Source organism: Spinacia oleracea, chromosome 2, assembly GCF_020520425.1.
Source record: "Spinacia oleracea cultivar Varoflay chromosome 2, BTI_SOV_V1, whole genome shotgun sequence".
Taxonomy (NCBI): domain Eukaryota; kingdom Viridiplantae; phylum Streptophyta; class Magnoliopsida; order Caryophyllales; family Amaranthaceae; genus Spinacia; species Spinacia oleracea.
Window position 1 is genome coordinate 43265937 of NC_079488.1, and position 9909 is coordinate 43275845.

The window sequence follows — 9909 nt, forward strand, 5'->3', positions numbered from 1 at the left end:
TAAAATGATCTAGAAATCAATCAACTTTCAAAAGTCCATCAAAATAGAGCTTTTGAATGTTAACTTGTTGATATGGTCTAAGCAACAATGCCAAAGATTAGTGGAACTCAAATCAAGGGGTTGATTTGGACCTAGTAAAGTTCTTTAAAGAGTTGTTTGTTTTAATCAAGCATATTGACTCATCCCGTAAATGACCATTTCATTCAAATAAACAAACAAACAAGCATTGTTTTTGTTCTTCTGAATGTGAGTCTTTCTGTGTTTGAAGCAGAAATTTAGGTATGCTGATTATGGAACAAAATAGCCATTTAGTTCCAGCCTTGAAAGGACTTAAAACAAACTAGATGACCCTACAGCTAATGTAGCATTTCCATGCTTCATTTCCCACTTGTAGGCCATTAGTGTAGCCTAGCTTCCATTATTTGAGTTATTACCGAAGTAAGAACCTCAAGAGGTATATGATACCAAGGAAGTTTGATTCCTAGGTCACTTCTCTTTAAACATAAACTTATAGGTAGAACCGGAATCGTAAATTCCTTTCATTTGTTCCTTTGTTTTCCTATTTCTTGTACCCTTTCTTATAGTCTTAAGAATTGAATTCTCTAGTGTTGACTTTTATACTTTGTTAGACATGTCCAATGTCATTTTATCAAAGTTCTTACCATTTATGTTGAATATTCTGTTTCAACTAGATGATCTTACCGGAAGCTTCTTAAGTTCTCTAAGCATCGATCTATTCGAATGTCTAGGAACTAGATTCATTCGAGAATTAAATGGAAAAAGGATTTTAGGTTGTTAACCATTGGTAAAGCTGAGCGTTTAAACTCAATGCTTTATGATCTCAAAACTACATTGTATTTTGAATTCACAAGCACCAATCGGTTTGCCATTCGACTTTGATACTCGAAAACAACCATAAAAGTCGATATAAGAAACGTACATTTTAAATTGCTCACTTTCTCTCATTTCCGTGAATCGTTCTTGGATTCACTACCAATCGAGGAAATTTACTGTTACCTTTCTAAAAGGATTTATTGCAGTGCAAGATATTTAATTATAAACAATAATTAAAACATTCATTGAAGCATGCAAAGTCTAAACATTTATCATGAATAATAACTTGAAAATGAAAGCAATCATGCAATTTAAACAAGTCATTAGCATTTTATTCGAATTATGTGTTCCGGCAGGTGTGAATAAAATGATTCCAAGATCCTAAAATCATTGAAGAACTAAGCACAGTTTGTCGACTTAATCCGAAAACATCTTAGGTAAGCAAAAACCTTTTGCTAATAGTCTAGAAACTATTCTTGGTTGATAGGTACGTCTAAGAACTTATTAGGTAAACCTATCGATTTTGCCACGACATAAAAGGACTCCTTACTTATATCGTTGAGTTTCAGCAAAACTAACATGTACTCACAATTATTTGTGTACCTTGCCGCTTTAGGACCAATAAGTAACACCTCGCTGAGCGAAAACTATTACTAGATTGATGTAAAGGATATCCAAGCAAGTGTATATTTTGGCATGGCACCTTTTAACTCAATTTTTAAGTTTGGAACTTAAGGCTCTTACTATGTTGGTTAGATTTTAAGTGAACTAAAATCCTTAATCATGCAACATAATAAAGCTTTTGATCTCATGCATTTTAAGACATATTTAAAAGCAATAAATAACTTAAAACATGCATAAGATAAATGTGATCTAGTATGGCCCGACTTCATCTTGAAGCTTTAACTTCAAAGTCCGTCTTGAAAATCTCCGTGGGAGGCACCATTTTCTTCAAATAGGATAAGTTATAATTAAAACTAATTACAACTATTTGATGGTACGCAGACCATATTAGAATTGAAAAACAACTTTGGTACTTTAGACCAATTACATTCAAATTAATGGTACGCAGACCATATTTTCTTTCCTATTTGGGCCATACTAGTCACTTCATAACCTGCAAAACAGTACATATACAATATATACCATTCACCCATTCATTATCATGAATGGCCCACATAGCTGGTTAGTAAAACACATTATGCATCACATAAACATTTGCAGCAATTAATCAAGGGCACCAATAATCTACAAATTATTCAGCCCTTATTAATTCTAATCAAGTTGTTTTAACCTTAAGGATTTGTAGACCTAATCAAGAGTTTATGACTAAAAGGGGCTCCCACTTAAACCAATAAATTCATATGCTTTACTAATTTTAAACATAAAAATGTATTTCTAGTCTAACCGGAAACATACAAATTTAATTAAAATTTAAAGCTCATATAAATTTATAATTGAATCCAAAAAGTTTAATTTAATTTCAGTCGTATTTAAATTAATTCATGATTTTAATTTTAGTAAAATAATTAGAATAAATAAAATTTATTATAATTACAATATTCAAAATTAAAATACAAGAAAATAATTTATATTATTAATTTTAAAATTAATTAAAATTACGTAAACTGAAAATTTCAAATTAAAATTTCAAAACGATCTAATCGCAACACAACAATCCCACGCAACGCACGCCCATGGGCCACACGCACACAGCCATCGCTGGCCATGTGCGCGCAGCCCATGCGCTGCCTCGCATCGCTGCTGCTCACCATCGCAAGGCATCACGCGAGCTGGTGCTCGCTGCGCGTGCCAGCGCTCGACGCACGAGCATGCTGCCGTAGCCCATCGCTGGGCGCAGCGCTCATCGCACGTCGCAACAAGCAAGCTGCTTGTCATCGCTGGGCGCAGCGCTCGTCGCACGTCGCAACAAGCACGATGCACGCCATCGCTGGGCGCAGCGCTTGTCGCACGCACAATAGCGCTCGCTGCGCGCGAGCGATCGATGCTGGGCGTAGCACTCGTGGCACGCGAGCTTGCGCTCGCTGCGCGCGAGGCTCCGCACGCTTGCGAGAGGCAGTGCGAGCTGTGGCGCAGCTCGCTTGCTGCCCACACGCGACTGCTCGTGCCTTGCTCTCGCCCTCGCCCATTCGCCCATCGCACACAGCCCACGACACAAGGTAGGGCTGCTGCCTTGTGCTCGTGCACCATGGCCTTGCTCATTGCATTCGTACCGCATGGGCGACGAGCTCCCTTGCTCGTCGTCACATGCCCGCACTATACAACACCCCTTAAGGGTAACACGTAGCGTCCATTGCTTTGTGCGTGCAAGTTATATGAGCGAATCGCATAAAAATTTAAAATTTATATTAAAAATTAATGACAAATTAATAAATAATATTAATTTCATAATTTTAGGGCGAAAAATCGAAAATTTATTATTTAATTGATTTCCGATTAACATGGATTCAAGTCTAGGTCATAAAAATTTAAAATTTAACATAAATTTATAATTTTTATGGTGGTTTTTAATCATAGGTATCTAATTAAATTATAACTAATTATGAAAATCAAATTAATTCTAAATTATTCCAATTTTCAACAAATTATTCATAATTACAAATTAGATTGCATAATTAACAAGGCTAGGCATTCAAACTTGTTAAACATATACAGTAGGTCAATCAAAAATTCAAGATTTATCAACAAGAATCGCAAATATTTAATTTAACATCTTAAATTTACGAAATTTTGCATTCGAAAAACTAAAACCTCCGAAAAGTCATAGTTAAGCTTCGATTTTGAGAATTCTGGGTTCGGCCGACAAATATTGTTTTTGTCAAAATTTTAGAATGCCTTTTACATGCGGAATTGACACAAAAATCACTCGATTTGGATGAGTAACGAAGAAACTGCCGAAAAACTGCGTACGTATAATTAAATAAACGCAATTTGCAATTAATTAACAATTACGAAAATTAATCACCCCTTTTAATTCTTGCAAATTTGTAATATTTAACCATGTTCATGCAATTTAGATTATGAAAATAATAAGAGGCTCGTGATACCACTGTTAGGTTATGATACATATGACAATTCATAAATCATGCGGAAAAACCATAAAGCCAGGAAAGCATATTATTTACACATAATCATTTAGCATAGTTTAGATGCATACACTTTGTTGCGTGCCTTCCCTAGCTGCGCCCGAACCGAACAAGAACAAGTCTTTAGGATTCCAAGTGTCGTCCCTCCGTAGATAGTCCACAGCACGTCCGGATCCGCCTTAAGCTTGACCAACTAGGATCGTCCTTAAGGTACTTAGAATTTTCGGCACATATAGGCAATTGTATGACTGAATTTTTGCTCTCAAAAATCACTTTGAATACTTGAATACTCTATCTAAATTATGAGCATTGATCACCTATTTATAGGGCATGGGTATCGGATATTAGAATCCTACTAGGAAATGATTTAGTGAATCTGAATTAATCTAAAATTCAATCACTTAATTTATCTAGTAGACTTAGGAAATCAATCTTATACGAATCCTAACCGATCCAGGTTTCGTACGCAAGCACAAACACACACGTAGGCGCAGCAGCCCACGAGGGGCGCTATGCGCGCGCGCGCTGAGCCTAGGCCCAGCAAGTGCTCGCACCGCACGAGGGGCGCGCGCCTGCTGGCCTTGCTCTCGCGTTTGGGCTTTTGCTTGCTTTGGTCGCGTGCGGGCTTTGCTAGGCGTTGGGCCTAGCTTCGTGCTAGGCCTTGCGTCTAGCAAGCTCGTCCGATGTTTATTCGTACGATACGCTTCCGATTAAATTCCCGGTTCCGGAATTCATTTCCGATACGAACAATATTTAATATTTCCGATTCCGGAATCAATTTCCGTTTCGAACAAATATTTAATATTTCCGTTTCCGGAATTATTTTCCGATTCCGATAATATTTCCGATTCTGACAATATTTCCGTTTCCGGCAATATTTCCGATTCCGGCAATATTTCCATTTCCGATAATATTTTCCGATACGTACCATGTTTCCGTTTCCGGCAACATCTACGACTTGGATAATATTTATATTTCCGATACGATCCATATTTCCGTTTCCGGCAATATCATCGTTTCCGGAGTATTCATTTCTTGCCTGTGAGGATCTCAGCTCCCACTGAAACAAAGATCCGTCGATTCCGAATATCCATAGATGGAGTATTTAATGCCATTAAATACTTGATCCGTTTAGGTACTATTTGTGTGACCCTACGGGTTCAGTCAAGAGTAAGTTGTGGATTAATATAGATAATTCCACTTGAACTGAAGCGGCCTCTAGTCAGGCATTCAGCTCACTTGATCTCACTGAATTATTAACTTGTTAATTAATACCGAACCGCATTTATTAGACTTAACATTGAATGCATACTTGGACCAAGGGCATTATTTCCTTCAGTAGGACCCAGCCGTTTCATGTCGACGGACGTCGAGGACCCCTGCGAAAGAAAACGAAAGGTAAGCATACACCGTACCGCTAAACTTGTAATAAGACAAAATGATGACTTCTGACATACCTTGGGAAGATCACCAGGGATAGCCTCGTCACTCCTTTTTGAGGTCTCTTTCTTTTCGGCCGCAACGGCAAGGACCTCTTCAGCATACACCTGAGACAGTCACTCAGGTACATTAACTTCTCCGACCTCTAATTCAAGTATTAAAGCATACTTAGCAGCGAAACATCCTAATTTGGTCGGGACATTACTGCCGTAAATCCCTTTTGGGAATTACAAGGCAACCATCATAACAATTACTCCAAAACTCCATCATAATCTTTTTAATTCCTTAATCATAGTACATAACTTAATCAAGAGTCATACTTAAACTTGTTACAACTTAGCATTAACTTAGGTGAATATTGCTATAGTGAAATCCTCGCCACTACTCGTTTTCGTGGTCCCCAGCAGTACCTAAAACAGAAAACAAAACGGTGAGCCGAAGACTCAGTAACGAGTTACCCTAGCATCGTAACATCATTTCAATTCATTTTATTTAATAAACTAGGAGAATAGAATATAGTAAAACATGTAATAAAACAGCATTTCAGAAACACAATTTCAGAAACATCATCTCAGGAACATCATTTCAGGAACATCATTTCTTTAACCTTTTTGCTTTTAACAATATTATTCTGGTCGTCAGGACTTTACAAGACAACATGGTAGGACGTCTCCTACGAACAGGGGAAGCCGATGCTTCATAACAGGGGGAGCCTGGGCTCCATAACAGGGGAAGCCAGTGCTTCTTATCAGGGGGAACCTTGGTTCCATATCAGGGGAAGCCAGTGCTTCTTATCAGGGGGAACCTTGGTTCCAAATCAGGGGAACTTGACCAATTCTTACACTTTCATTTATCATGTTTACATTTCTTTTAATGGAACATTAATCAGGAAAGTCTCATTCATTCAGGATAGTTCAATAAAACCATTAAATCTTGTTATTTCATAAAATCGTTCTTTCAGGAATAATAATTCATTAAATCAATACTTTGCATAAAGCTGCCTTATCATAAAACAATCCAATCAAATCAAATCATACTTGTAATCCCGCAAATCATAAAACTGCATTATAAAACATCAGTAATTCATAACACCATTTGTACATAAATGAATTTCGAAGGGATTGCGGGTACTAGCAATAACCGTTACCTCAATTCCACGATTTGCTAAGCCTTTTTGTTGGTTCTTTCTTCCTGAGCTCCGAGTCCGAATTCTTTCAAAATATTTAATTATTGAATTAGTATTAAAATGATAAATACTTTAAAACCAATATTTCAAAAATAATAAATTTATTGATAGTGAATTTTGGAATAATTAATTTAATAAAAATATAGTTTTTATAAATTATTGAAAATTGATGTGGCCTAAACTAAAAGGTGACACACGGCCTTCGTATGATAAAATGGACATCTAAGAAACATCTTATTGAGAAAACAAACTGCTGGCCCAAAAGGTAGGCCCAGCTCAGAAAGGCACCCTCAGCCCTAGAAAACATCCTCTAAAGGACACATGTTGATGTGGCCTTGGTGTATCACCACAATGAGACATAGGACAAGCGAGTCTTACTCAAGCCCACCCTCAAGATTATATGGGCCCAAGGCTCATATCTTAGTCCAAGCCTCGTTTCTTGGGTCTAGGAGGTCCATCCACTTGATAAAGGCCCAAGTTATCCATGACCAAATCGAAACCTAAGGGGTCCATCAGGTTCTAATCAAATCTCCTACAAATGGACACGTGTCCCGATCCCTGAGATCACCTAATCATGCAGCTAGGGTTTAGGTATCAATTCCCAAGAAACCCTAGCCCTATAAATAGCTTAGATCCCAAGGTAAAACGGGCAATGAATTCATTCTCACCTACCTTAAACTATCTTTGCTCTGCCTTCTCTCTAAAAGTTACTTCTCTCTTAAGCCTATACTTACTTAGGCATCAGAGGGAATATTCCTATGGGAATATTCTTGTTTTGCAGGTTGTAGGAAGATCGTGCCAGCGCTTACTTGATACCTCCGAGGAACGCGTGACACATCATCACCACAAAAGATCCCATAACATTTGGCACCGTCTGTGGGGAGGTATAGTGTCATGGCCGAACCGCAATCTGAAGGTGAAGAGCACAACAGCGGATCAGGGGAACGACGGCCCCGAGAAAGAGTCAACACCATATAGAGGAAGAAAATTGAATCGCCAATGCTGGAAACACACCACGCCGAGTTCAGGAGGCCGAGGTAATTGTTGAGGAGGAACCGGACGTCGAGGCACCTCCCCCTGGCGGCCATCTAAGTCCCAGCGTCAGGGACGCCGTGCTGGATGAAAACTTGGACCTACCAGTCTCGGTAGGATCGCTGCGCGAAATCCTAGCAGGGTTCCAATAACAAATGAATCAAACTTTCCAACAACAAATGAGAACCACGTTGCAAGATGAAATACGAAGGAATATACTGATATATAACACTGACAGGAGGGCCCCACAAACACCTCTCAGCCTAGGCGTCAATCGAATAAGCAGGATGCCGCTCAGGTCTAACGTCTGGATAGCAGGAGAAAGTTTTCGCCCACAAGCTGTCGGGGAGCTAGTCCTTTGGCAGAACGCCCAGAAACTGACCACGTCCATCGAGCTCTTCCACCTCGGCGGGAACAGGCAGCCTGACAACTTTCTCGAGTAAATCCATCAACCACCCTATGGCCACCATCAAGACGACAAGAGCACTATGAAGCTGAGTCTGAATTATCTGACACTGGATCCACCCCTGTTATGGAAATCCTCCATTTACCCCGTCACTCGAGGACAAACGCAGATGGCACCAAACAGAGTAAGCACGCGTCCTCGTATGGTGTCAAGCCGCCGTGAACCCACTTATCATATCCAGAAAGGACTGAATAGTTTGACGTTAAGGCACATGAGCACTCCCTTTTGCGAGGCCATAATGAACACCCCGAAAGAGCCTAAAGTTAAGACTCCTACCATTGAAGCTTATGACGGTACTACAGACCCATACATGCACCTAGTTGGCTACCGTCACCACAAGTATGTTCAAGGAACCAATGAAGCCACATGGTGCAAGTACTTCCCAGCTACCCTCAAAGGAGTAGCATCTAAATGGTTCGAACGAATCCCCCCAAGGTCAATTGCCTCCTTCAACGAGCTACAAGCCCTGTTTTCCACTAGGTTCATGGCATACAAGGAAGAAAGGAAAACAAGCATGCACCTGGGCCGCATTCAGCAAGGGAAAGATAAGTCTTTACGAAGTTATGTTGAACGTTTCAATCTGGAAGCAGGACAGATCCCAGACCTGCCTTATGGCGTCTCCTTCGAAAATTTTGTCAAAGGCCTAAAGAAGGGATCATTCAAGTTTGACTTGGTTAAGAAAAGTGTGCGAACGATGGCAGAAGTCCTGGACGAAGCCGAAGCCTTTATTCATGCTACAGAAATATGCAGTGTGTCCAAAGATGGGAAGGCTGGAGAAGCGACAGACTCATCTGGTAAGAAAGAAGAAAGAGTAGACGGACATAGAGGTACCATGAGTTAATGGTACTTGGGCTCTTTCGAAAGAGCATGATACCAATTCTCCCTGAAAAAAGAGAGGAGGCCGCAGGAGAGAGAATATTTTGAATACAATACAAATCTTCTCACAATCCTAGTGGACGTGGGGACTAGGTTCGACCTTGAACGACCCTTTCCAATGAAGTCTCCTGCTGAGAATCGAGATCCTAAGTTGTACTGCCAGTTCCACGAAGATATAGGTCATGATACCAAGGATTTCAGAAGCCTGAAGAGAGCCCTGGATGGCATAGCTTCCAAGGGGCACCTGAAGAACTATCTCCAAAGAAGCACTCACGGCACCGGAAAAACAAGTCACCTGTCTCAGCTGCAGAAGGAAATCACAACGAAGGGGGATTCTTAGCCGTCATATCAGGGGGACCAGCTGCTGGGGGGCTCACCATGAGGGGACAGAAAGATTATGCCCGCCGGCTAGGTCAAGTGATGTTATCAGGAAAGTCACCAATGGATCCGTTCCCTCGGATAGAAATATGTGAAGCAGACGGAGGACGCATAGCCACTCCGCATGACGATCCTCTCGTTGTCGAGATCAAGATCTCCAACATGATCGAGAGTAAAGCGCATATTGATAGACACAGGAAGTTCATCTGATATAATGAGCATGGAGTGCCTAAGCCGTCTAGCACATGACCCTACGACAATCGAAAGCATCCACTACCCTATTATTGGCTTTGGAGGAAGCATCATACACCCTGTGGGCGTCATTACCTTGCCGGTATGGATAGGAGGACACAATGATGGAAGAAAGATGGGTGTGGACTTCCTAATCGTCAAGGACTTGACTGCATACAATGTCATCTTGGGACGTCCCACCCTGAACAAGATCAAAGCAGTGGTCGTCACTCATCTCATGCTTCTGAAGTATGTATGTGACGACGGAGCAATAGGAACTATCCATGGAGATCAACAGCAAGCACGGGACTGCTACCTCACCATTCTTAACCCGTCAACATAGAGGAAGGACTCAGCCG